Below are 13577 nucleotides of genomic sequence, written 5' to 3' on the forward strand. Positions count from 1 at the left end.
AACTCAGACAAAAAAGTATCACAAGTCCTGATGCACATGAATTTCACATACAAATGTTATTTATCAAGAAGCACAAAAGGTTTTGCAAAGATTTCACAAGGTACTGCAAAAACACTTATGAACAGATCTTGATTCATAAAAAAATTAGATCACACCTGTTTTTTAACTTAAACAAGAAACAGTTTTAATTCTACGAGCTAAAGAATTTTAAATTTGCAACTTGCAAAAGGAAATGCACCTTTTTACAACAAATGAGTTAAATAGCTTCAGGAGTGTAAGAGTCTGATCTAAAAGTTTCTCTATCTATAAAATAAGGATATATTAAATTTTTTTTGCTGCTTTCCAGATAGCTAAACTTTAGGCAAGTAAAGCTTGTCATTACTCAACTGTAAAAACACAAAAATCTTAATTATATATAGGATTACACAAATAAATCTTCCTAGGAATGGAACTTCAAAACCCCTACAGGACACAGAGAGAGAGGATGGACCTAGATACAGGATTGGCAGAATTTAAAAAGACCACTAGTGCTCTAAAACAAAAAAAAAAAGCAGCGGATCCATAAACTTCTGACACCACTAGACCAGACATTTCAGGGCACACAAAAACATGGCAAGCTATTTGTTTATTCATTCTTCACTGAAATCTCACTAATTTGTGACAATACATTGGGCTTTTTTCCCAGAGAATAAATCATCATGGGCAAAAAACATCTAGCATTTTGCATAGAGGTTTGTCTTACAAGGGTAGTTAAAACCCCAAAACATTCTGCAACATCCTACACAAACCAGCCCTTTTTAATATCCTATGCCTTTAATATGCCTATTTTAATATACTCCAGAGACTGAAAAAATTCCAGTGTGCCCACTCCCTCTTCTCTAGGCTACCATTCCCATTTTTGCAGTTTCTTAGATGTAGTAAGTGCTGTTTGCACATAGCTAAAAAGTCCCTGTAAAAAAACAAGCAACTAATGATAGCCTCCAAAATTAAAACAAAATTAACTTTCCCATATCTTTAACCTTCTTTCTCAATATATTTGTTTCTTGTCAGTTTTAATGGGAGAAGGGGAAAATGACACTCAGCACTGGCTCTGACAGAACTTTACAATTCATGACATAGCATCTAATGGGACTGTAGAAGAGAGTTGATTTGAATAATATAATTTCAAAAATGGGCTAAGAGGGGAATAGACAAATTTATCTTGTGAAATCAAAATAATTTAAATTCCTACTAACTTCTGGGTTTGAATTTTAGGTAATTTTGAAAACTTAATTCTACAGGTCAATCCTTGGTCCAATACCCTCCAGTATTCATTTCCCACACTGAACCTCCCGTTCTTTTACAGAAAAGCAAGGGTTTTCCTGATTCAAACTGCCTTTCAGTTTGTCTTAGGAAGAGAGACTTTAAAACCCAAAACTGAATTTGGCAGAAATCTTTTTATATTTTATAAAATAGAGACCTGCAAGTAAATTCAATTTGTGGTCAAAAGAGACACAATGTTTCGTTCAAATGTATGGTAGGATAGCTCAAAGTGCCTGTAAAATGTGCTCACTGATGCAAATGCTTAAAACATTATCTACTGCCAGTAGCTGCACCACTGGCAGTAGACTACAAGTGCAGAAAATTTCTATTTACTATAGCAGAAAATGGACACTTTATACATGCTTATAACTGAGCAGAAAAAGCCTAGCAAAAGAAACTGAAGCATTTTTAATATATATAACAATAAAAATCAAATTTTAGACAAAAACATTCATCTACTATAAAGTCTTATCTTACTTAGAGCACACGGATTTAGAATAGGAACTATCTAAAGGCAGGTTTAAGTTACTGTGTCCTCCATCTATGGCAGAAATTTCTAAAGAGGTTTTTGTACTGGGTTATCTTTGTACTATTAACAATACTGTGCATATTTTATCACCACTTCCCTTTTGACAGAACTAGGTCTCCACAAACACACAGAAATCTGGAAACAGAGTATAAGTGTTTAAAAGCAAATATCTCAAATATAAATCTAAACCACTGTAATTGGTTTTACCATTACTGGCCTTGTATTACATAAGGAAGTTATGCCGGATTTTCTTTCTAGTAATAGTACTGCAACAAGAAGCCAAAATTTTAAGACTCCTTCTGAAAGCAAATCAAATTCTGTCATGAACCATATTTTCTGCTTTGCACTGCTAATAAAGCACTAGGGAACATGCCCAAATTCTGACTCTATAGGCTATGGACCCTTGCTATGAGACCGAAGAGTCTTACTATTCATAATCTCACTTTCAAATTAATTTCTTAATTTTAATTAAATGCATTTTTAAGAGGATTATCTACAGAAATCGTTGAAGTTCGGGATGTTACATGCCTGGTGTCAGGATTTTCTGCATGTATGTTTAGGTGCTCCAACACCACAAAGGTCTGTGTCACTCAAGTTTTAACTCCCTTTAGTGACCTTTAGGCCAAACAGATCTAAAGGTAAGTGCAATTAGAAAAAAAAATTAAAAGAAAGAAAAAACCCCACTCCCTGGTCCATTCGGATTGGTGATGTAAAGGTGATTAAGTAACAACCCAAGAAGTATCTTTGTGAAAATGTATTTTTTTAATCCCCCATGCCTTAAGTGCTTTCAGGCAGCTCAGGAAGGACCAGGTCAACTTCTACAATACCAAGCAGAGTTCTGCTGTCAAGGATGTATTACTGAAAAGATACTTCTCCATCTAGCTCAAGGCATAGAGAATTTCATTTTGTTAGATCCAATGTATGCAGTTCACAAGGTGAGCAATACTTCTAGAGCCAAGGCTAATCAATAACTAGATTCATAAATTTATCCCTTGCTATTTGTGAGTGATTTAACAAGTACTGTAGTGGGCATTTTACACAAATGGCTGGCAGGGTGTCATTCTATGCTCACTCAGAGTATTTATGCCTATGTAGGTACTGCAACCTGTGTATTGCAGAATGAATCTAAATATCTTAACACCTCAAAATGCTGCATGTACAAAAGCTGCTGTTAGTTTAAAGGAAATGAAAATTCCAGAAACAGCTATTTAAAAGAAAGCCCACAAGAAAATGCTTTTAAAATGTGTCATATTAGATATTTGCTTTGTAAACTGTGTTAAGTATTTGCTTATATTATTAAACAACAATTAAAGACATGTAACGCAGTGAAATTTAATAAAACACAGATAGCTTCCGAATAAATATGTAAATTGTGACTGAATTATCTTACAATATGAGAATAAAAAATGAATTAAGTAACTCTAAATAAATTGTACACACATATACAAAGTACAAATCTGAGACAGATGAAAAATAACACCAAAAAGAACATTGCTCATTTATAATATCGACTGAGATAGTTTTAAGTCTTTCTTTTTATTTGTAAAGAAATTGTTGAGACTCCTGCACCTAAAATTAGACTTACTATATCAGTTACATTGTGTTCTTGGCTGCGACATCCTTGGCTGTGCAGCCCCTACACTGCACTCTCGTGTGCTGATGTGGTAATGCAGTAGCTCACTACTACTTGTTTCAATAGTGTGCAGTCTCTTCTATACAGAGATGCACCATAGGAATGGAGTGACATGGCAGTTACCAGCATGGGAGAGAACTCCTTGGACCTATTTTTTTGCTACTGGAGGACTGAGCAAGAAAAAAAATTATTAACTCAAGTGTTCTTTTCTGAACTGGCACTGTAGATCAGGACTACTAAATATTTATTTTGCAAATAAAACTAACTGAAAGTAGTCAGACAAGTTGTTACTATCATAGTATGGTTCAACAATAATTATTCATAGAATAATAACAAAACACTTATTTTAAGTGGAAAGACCCTACTATAACTCCTCAAGCAATTCTCTTTTGGCTGTAACAGGAACTGAGATACTCAATTCCTTCATAAAAACGTGTATTTCTTCGCTTTATCACACCTATGCTTATCCTACGTATAATGACTGTGACCACTTTGATGCACTTCTAGACCAAATTTAGTGAGTTGTTGACACAGCAGTGGTTGGTGAAAGGCTAGACTCAATAATCTTGGGTGTCTTTTCCAACCTTAAGGATTCTATGATTCTAAGTGCACCAGTAACCTACTGCCATCACCTCAATCCTTCTATCACCTCAATCCTGCAGATGTTTCCAATTTTATTTTCAGTTGTACTTATGCTTTTAAGGATGCACCAGGAATCTTAAAATAATTTTAGAACATTTGAATAATGTGCTATCTCTACTGATATGTTACAAAATCAACATTTAGAAACCTTGGGCAAAATTGTTTAGCTAATTTTTGATTATGCAATTGTAATGCTTATTTGCATATATTAGCAAAAAACATGCATTGAGGAAAAGAGGAAAGGGATTGATAGGGGATCATCTTAAAAAGCAATAAAATAGCTGAAATCAACAACAATGTCTAACAATAGAAAAACTCTAGCTGCAGTCCTTTCTGCAATGTCACTAATGGTTGCTGTGGGAATAATTGTCACTAATACAAAATTGAAAGCAGGGAATATCTGGAAACTCACAGCTGAGTCTGCAGCATCTCTAGTGTTAAATTTCTAATGTAAAAATTTCTCACCCATAAATCATATTCTCTCAATCCTTTTCTGCCTCCCACCCAGCTGCACCTCCACCCACCCTACTTCAAGGCTGTACTGTTTGTGCAAGGTAATGTTCATCGCTGCATATAGTAAAATGATTCTACCTTCTGTTACCCAACAGTTCTTCTTTTTCAATCCATATCATTAATAGTTAGTCACAGAGCTATTATTCATTCTCTGAACTCCTAAAATGAGATATCACTGATAGGTTTATATCCTTAGCAACTGCACATAATATGGAGAACTGTATTTTACTCAGCCACATCAAATCACACGTTCCTATTTCTGCTTGCAAACAGAGACTCTTGTTGTTGTTAAAGAAAGGGTGTCAACAACAGGCTTCAACAGGGTATTTCATACCAGTTAATATGTATAGCATGTCTTTACCTCCCCAGCAATGTCACTAGTTTGAGTGACTGCAGCCTTTCAGCCCAAAAGTAGATTTCTCTACCAGCTAGTAACTATTAACCCTTGATTCTATTATAAAAGTATACACAAGTACATATATATAAATATATATATATATATGGGTTTGCCTTAAATAAATCTGTCTCCCTATATGTAGAAGCAAGGCAGATATGTTAAATTGTCTAAAATATTTAATCACATAGTGATAAGTGCTCCTGTAAATACAGATGCTTATTTTAAAATTTTATATTTACTATATTTTACTTTAATTATTTACTATATATTCTTTCATTTTACTCCATATGCACACTAAGGAATACCCCAAATAGAAAAGACTGTGACATTCTTTAAAGAAAATGTAATTGTTTCAAAAGTCATGATCAGATTTAATATGTACTAGGTCAGACTGTGCAGGATATGCAAAAAAATAACATATCTAACTTTACATACATGTTTGCATAAACATATTTTTCTATAATAAAGGAAGATGTTTTGGAAGACTTCTTTCTCTTATAACAAACATGAAAGGAATTCAGTGGTCTGCTGCTCTTTCAACATAGACCCAACCAGGACAGATCCTCTCATACATGATTTATCCTTTTCCTAAGACAGTAACAACATTCATAAATAAGGAAAGTCATAAGGTCAGATGATTCTACAGTGGCACAAATACTTAAAAGCTGACATCTCTGTAGGAAAATTCTCCATTTGATGAGGAAAGTACCTTCACTGTTCAAATCCCATGTCTTGTTTCTGGATGATTTTGGCCAGAACTGGCAGCGGATCTCTTGAAATTCTACATTCCTTTTAGGTCAACCATGCTTCAAAAGCGCCACAAGGAACCCAAAACCCACAAACTTAATGCAACTCTTACCTCCTTACGCAAGGGGAACCTTCCTTCATGCAGAGCTAGAGTAACACTGTGTTCCATACACAAACCTACCTGGTATGATGTGCTTTCCATTTCCATCTATGCAACAACTCCATGGGAGCTGAACAACCCCCCATGTTAAAAAAACAAAAGCAAAACCAAGCCCTACAAAGCTTTAAAAATCATATGTGGAGTTACTTATTACAAAATACTACAATTTTGCTCCATTTGTACCTCTTTTTGTTGTTCTTTTCCCAGAGCCTCATTTTCTTAAACCTTTCCTAAAGAAAGTCAGGGCCACTGCATCTTACGGTCATAAATACTTTACCTGCAAAACAAAGAGACAGAATTACATAAGTTTTGAATTAGGGATATGAGAACTACAGCAGCCACTGTTGTTCCTTTAGGCTTCAAAGACAGCCAGAAAAGTCCATTACCCTTTTCCTCAAAGCCTATTATCAACTCAGAAAGCACATGCTGGTTTTCTGTAGGTCTAGGTCTTCTGAAGGAAGGCAGAAATAGGGCAGCAGGTGAGGTAGTGTTTCTTGAGGAGCACAGGGTAAAGTCAGGGTTCTGAAGGGATACCATTAATAGCAAAATGGGACTAAGATGTGTGGGGAAGTACTTAACAGTTAAACTAGAGTATGTCTGTCAATATTTTTTTTTCAACAAAGAAAATTAAATTACAGAGAGCACAAATTAAATACCACTACCATATTACATGCCACCCCTACATCTATGAAAATGGTATTCTCACGTATATATGCACTTGCTATGCCAAGCCTCTTCAGTAACTCTCCTAAAAAACTGGATTTTTGGCCTTGAGACGTGGAGGATATTTTGTAATACCTCCAGCTGAACTTGTCTGTTGAACATAGATTCATGCATATATATCACACATATATTCACACAGTTGCACATACAAACAGTTATCAACTATTTCATTTCTTCCTCACATTGAAAATGCTACAGAAGTTTCTCTTGTCAGTTATCTTTACTGAAAATAGAAAGGGATTGTTTTTATTAGCAAATACTTTATTGTTATAATCACAGTTATCCATTCCTTTAGTTAGTTGCTATTGCCAATGGAGATTATTCTCAGTCTTTCCCCAGTGACGCTCTATTTGTCACTATTCTGGGCATTAATCCAAGTCCAAAGATAGGAATGAAAATTATAGGCTCTTCCTACATAGCTTTCCTTTTTAGCAACTTCATGCAGGCTCCACATTAGCAACTTCTAACTTCTCTCAGATTTCTTCCTACATAAGTCATTCTCCAAACAGATCAAAAGTGGAAAAAATTCAGCTCATTGCTCAAAGGGATTTTATTCTTTAACTTCTTACTGAAAATACTTATTTTTCCTTTTTTTTTTTCAAAATTCAAATAAAGGTAGTAGATTTTGGGGGGATGGGGGTGGTTAGTTGTTGTTTACTTGAAGCATTTCCTATAGCACACACCACATTAATATGTGAGATAAAATATTAATGGATTTTTCTTCACAGTAGTTCCATAAAATGGAAAATATCTTTGCCCTCATTTTAGCAGTAGGAAACTCATGCACAGATAGTGAACTGCATGTGCAACATCATAAAAGAAGAATATGCTGAAATCAGGAATACCTTTCTGAAGATACAGAAAGGTATTTTCTTTTCATTCCCAATTCTTTCCAGGGTTTTGGAAAGTATTGCTATATATTTTTACTGTTGTTCCGTGATATTAATTAAATGGAGTGTTGAATGCAACTTTTTTATTTGATCTAATTCATCACACTATATTAATAGATAGAAGCTCAATAATGGGTCATGATTTATTCTGCCACATGTTAACAAACAAATAAGTTGGAAAAGATAATAATAATATGTATTAAGTAACCAATAAAAAATAGGTAACCAAATTTAATTCACTCCCAGTCTGAATTAATTGACAGCAAGTCTATTTTGAAGCAGGAGACAGAACTAAGGTGTCACTGTAACCATCTGTCATATATGCTTTGACAAAGAGGAGAGATTTGTAAGGTACATCCACATCCTACTGGTAATGGAAAATCTCTGTGTGTTGTATGGAGCCTCTACATAACAGTAGGAGTATGTTGGACCAAACACTGCTCTCTACATGTTTACCAAATCTCTTGGTTTACATCAAGTTGATACATAAAAGGAGACCTACTGTTTTACTGAACTTCAGTGGAAACTATATTTGCACGTAGCTCTTCAACCTCTAAAATAAAATCAACAGCTCTTGCCAGATACTCCTTGGCTGCATTTCACAATGTAATGTTTTAATTTAGGATTAAAATTAGCAATCAAATATGATTACGAAGTGAATAGTGATTGGGAAGCACTTAATCACCTAACTAAGATAAAACATTAGGATTGGCAAATCAGAAAATGCCTCTGAAAGAAAAAATGGAAGAGGTTGCAAATGTAGTCAAAAGAGAAGCTAAATGGCAGGGAAGTCATTAGCAAAATAATACTTGATAAGCCTGATTGCCTCCTACTTATTTTTGTCCATTTAGAAATTACCATTTAAAAATTATCCCTTCCCACAGTCCTTCCTAGTTTTCTCCCTCTTTCTACCTTCCCCTGGCTAGTCCTTTTGGCAGGACAAAAACTACCTATTCTTCTACTCCTACTCAAAAGAAATCAGTCTTTCACTTACTAATGGATTCCAAACCTGCATTACTGCAGAACCAACTACAGGATACATACAAACAAGTGTGCTACATCTACAAACAACAAAAACACACAAGAAGCATAACAAAGAAATCCATTACATCCTACAGGTATATGGATTTGGTTAGCTCTTCTGCTATATTCATACAATACCATAGATTATTTAGGAGTTTCATCACTGACTGCTCTTTGCCCAAGGTTTCAGCATTATATTGTCTTTATAAATCATATTTTTAAATAACGAACAAGTGAAAACATATTGGGAATTCATAGTTTCCAAAAGGATAGCAAAAATATGATGCCCCTTGGTAGATAATAAATAAACTGTAATCAGTTTACTGATTGTAACATTTTACACCATAAATAAGCCAAATACTTACATTGCATCATTCAAACACCAACTTCCTTGATCAGATTTGCAGTATTTTATCTCACCGCTCTGCATAGAGAGAAACATGAGTGCGAAAGCGGTCAAGGCTCATAACTGGACAGGCAATTGTAAGGAATGCCAACTTACAAAGATGGTCTTGAACAAAAGACAGGAGTTTGACTAATCTCTGGCACAATCACCTTAATTACTCTAGATAAGTTTTGTCATGTTTTTATAATACGACACACTATCATTTGATTTTTATTCTCCATTGCTGATAAATCTTTTTGAGCACGGCAAAACGCCCACAATGGATTCAGAGGCTGTTGCGAGCCTTTCTCTGCAGGTGCCGGTGCGTCGCCGGAAAGCCCTTCCCTCCCCGCGGTGGCTCTGCGTGGGCAGCGCGGGGCAGCAGCGCCCCCTGCTGCCCGGCCGGGCAGGCTCTCGCCGGGGCGGGAACGCGGAACTCCGAGGCCCAGGAAAAACGCTGCGCTCCTCAAGCCTTGCTGGGGGAGCCCCTCGCGGTATAGTTTAGAAATGCACGGTATGAGGATAGACCTGAGCAAGAAACACTCCGTTCTGCAAAGAGGAGTTAAAAACAAAGCAAAGGACTTCAGGAAAGAATCCATATTGTGTACTAGGGATACACCCTTTGCATGTCAAAAGATGAGGAAAGGGGTCTGTTTGCACTCAACAGTATATTGTGTTGTAGACTAGAAGAAAAATGTTGAGTAAATTGACCTTAGTTTTTCAAATAAACCAGGAACTTACCATATTAAGGGCAGCATTTTTATGCTACTACAAGTAATCAGTTCACCAACCACTTCAGAAAGCACAGAAGATATATTTCCTAAAAAGGAAGGGAATTGTGCCATTGACTAGGATTTGTTCTGAAGACATTCAAGGATGAAAGAACAAAAAGCACAGCTGAAACAACAAGTACTAGTAACAGAAATTAATATTGTAACACCTATTTTAATCCTTTGAAAATAAAAGCACATAAGCAGTAATCAAAGAAACTTGGTCTACTTCTGGATAGGATCTGTTAAGGCACTGTGATACTACAGTGAAAGCTGTAGGATTGCACATGGCCTCACATTGCCAGTGAATCAGTAACACCCAGCAGAAAACTAGCACATGCAATATTAGCATCTTCTGCTACAGATCAGAAACAGAACCGAATCAATTAAGCTAACAAATGGATAACACAGTGCCCATTACACTCAGCATAAATCAATACCATGCATGAAGCAAAGAAACTGTGAATACTTCACAAAAACAGCTCTAAATATAACATAAATATAAGCCTGCCAAACATGCCTCTGTGGCCTTACCTTTTGTTCTCTGAATACTGAATGCCTTCAGGCAAGCTGATGACCAGTAAGTTATCAGTCACTTATGCCTTACTTTCTTGCCTCTAGTTCTCCTATTTCTCTTTAGATCCTTTCATCTAAAATCTTTTACAGCAATACTTCAAGCAAATCCCAATTTTAGTAGCTTCCTCCTCACTCAAATTCTAGCTCATACCCAGTAGACAATCAAGGAAACACAACTGACTCATGTTCAACCTCCTTTCTCCTCCAATAAAGGTAGTCCAGCAGGTAAAAATGTGGTATCCCCTTTAATCCTAGACCCTTAGGTATATAGAAGCACAGTTAGTGACTAACCCACAGGCTGTCACAGCACTCACCTTCGAGTAATTCAAATATTAAGCAACCATTTATTCTCTTAATTACTTTTTCAATTACAGTAAAGAAACTACAGTAGAGCTGCTGTGATTCAAAAGTACACAAGGAAAAAACTTCCAAGCTTCTAGAAAGATGAAAGAAACTTCTAGGAAAGCAAAAACCCAGTTCTTTTTGGACTCATATACTTTAGCTGAAGAGTTACAGGGTGTAACACAGCAAGACAGTTCCCAGTTCAGAATCATGAGTTCTTAGTGTGGTTCTCTAACAGCAGTGTGCCTGCTCTCTAGGTTTCATTGTGGCTATTTTGAACTAGAAGAATTTCAGTTTTGATTTTCCCAGCTACAGGTCTCATAAGTTAATGAGTCAGAGAGGCAAACAGTGAGTTTACATTTCAAATTTGTGATAAGAAAAATTCATATGTAAAACTTCAATTTCTCCTAGTTGGTTTTATGTGAGACTTAAATAAACAGTATATTATTTGTCACAACCAACTAGCCAGTTGGAGTTCAAGATTTTGTTTTCCCTCCATATGCTTCCTTTGACCATTACAGTGCAGGACAGGAGGCAGAGAAGGTTATCACGTAAGACTGAAGCCTCAGGATCCTCAATGAGAACCATCAACAAAAAAGCTACCAACACTGCCTACACAAGACTTATCAATGATAAGCTTAAAGACTCTGTTTCTCCAAAACAGATTATGATACCTTCAACTTGCAAGAGAGGAAAAGCTGTACTGACAACTTCCAGGTCAGTTATACAGCTTTTGTCCGCTAACTTCACAAATACTACAGGTTCTTATGAAGACCAGCTTACAAGTTTTAGGATATAAGCATTTTCCTCAAACCATAATGCCTTTGAGTAGCTCCTGTAAAGCTCTATACACCCTTACAGGAGACCAGGTGCTTGGTATTTATTAAGCTCACCAGCTAAGCAACACAGGCTGACTGCCCACAGCTGTCATATTAGGAGGATGCACTCCCCTGTAGTCCTGATTGTTCTTGCAGGGGGCACAATATAGCTGGACAGTTTCTGTTCATTGCTCACATGCATCACTAAACATTTCTCAAAAAAAAAATTTTTTTTAATGGTCTGTAATCTCTTTCTGGAAGACTGTTATGTATCTCACAACTAAATTAATTTGCTGTTGAAAACATTAGCCCTTTTTAATATCTTTGCCTCAAAGACAAAGACACTATTATAAAGTAAAAGGGTACTGACCTTTTTACAAAGGACTAAAGAATCTGGCATTAAAGTGTCATGTGATTATAACAATCATTCCTTACAAAGAATGCTCTTTTTTTCTGTTTTATTACTTCATTTAGAGATAAAAGGAAATGTAGTCTTCTTTATATGTCAATTTGCATCACATGACTTATTTTTCTAGGCCTACTTTTTGTCTAATCTTATATCTTTGATCTTATATGGTTTCAGATGATACAGACATTCTTGGAGTACACAAAGAGCTTATAGTATTGACTCTTCTTTGGTTTTTGTTAATGCCTCAATATATTTAACGCTTGTGAAAGATGACAATGGTATCATTAGCATTTAGAAATCTAGTTCTCAAGCAGTAAAACTGGCAAAGCAGAAGTTGCAATGGTGTAGGCTTCTCCACAAAGCTCTGCCAACACCGTTCAACACCATCTCATCCTATTATTTATTACAGTGTGTACACCTTGCCCAGTGGGAATGGCAGGCATGTTTGGACATAGTTTCCTGGATCATTCTTGGAGTTCTTTCAGGCAGCCATATTCATGTCACATGTGCCATTTTCCAATACCACTAGTGCCATTGACATGAAGCAAAAACTTAGCACTACCTTCCCCAGCCACAAATTAATTTAAGATTTCAAAATGAATACATCTGATCATTCCAAATCATTATTGCTTATATTTTTCAGTCACTCTATTGATAATTCAATTTAAGGCATATTCTTTCTGTAGTCCTCCTTGTGGAAAGTGTTTTGCCATGGAAAATTTCTCAAGATACTCTCCACTAAACAAAAACCACCCCTGTTTACTTTGTCTGTTCTGGTTTTATTGTGATCACTCTTCCCACCCAGCCTCACAATTCTGTGGATCTTCAGGATTCTCTTGCAGAATTTCTGCTCATAAGTACTAAAGGTACTAGTAAAGATTCCTTTTTGGTGTTTGTTGCTCTAACTCATTTTGGCCTCCTTAGTATGTTTCCGCATTTCATGAAAATTTATGGTTCTTTCTGTTTCCTTTTTTAGGCACAAAAAATTCCTTTGTGTCTATCCTTTTTGAATGTGCCATCTGTTTGTTTTGTTTTTTTTATAATTGTCTCCTGTGGTTTAATTGTGTCGGCATCCTTCAGAGCTTGATCCTGCCCCGCAACCAGAGGGGTAAAAAATTGTACAAACTGTCCTACAGCAAACTCCCAAAGAATTACTTAATGTAAACAGTGGATTATGGACTTGCAGTGCACCCTGCAATTTTATTCACAATGTACTGCAAGTCTTAAGGCTAAGACTAAAACCAGTATTAAGCATTCTAGACAATAACCACATTCCAAAGCACAACAAGAAGCACAGAGCAATCCAAGAAATCAAAAACTACTCTCATAGTATAGGAAAAGCAACTCTGCTTTTCCCTATCTTTTGGGAACTGTCTATTCCTTTCCCTAATTCACTGTTACTGTACTGAATTAAAACTATAGGTTTATAAACACTACTTGGAATCATGCCAGTGTGACCAATAGAAGTAAAATTTTAAATAAGTGGGTGCCACAATCAGGCACCAGCCCCCTTATGTACTAAGAGCTGCACAGTGGGAGCTTGACTTAATTTGTCAAAAAAAGGCCTGAAAGATGTATCTGATTAATTATAAGGCTATACAGGAGAAAGTATTTGCACAAAATAGAAATTCTTTTCTAAGGTAACTAATACATACTCCAAATAACAATTAAAACAAAATCACATTATTCAGGGCACTATTATAGTGCTAGATACAGAG

Source organism: Agelaius tricolor, unplaced genomic scaffold, assembly GCF_023055355.1.
Source record: "Agelaius tricolor isolate 1412-34295 unplaced genomic scaffold, bAgeTri1.0.p SCAF_10, whole genome shotgun sequence".
Lineage (NCBI taxonomy): Eukaryota > Metazoa > Chordata > Aves > Passeriformes > Icteridae > Agelaius > Agelaius tricolor.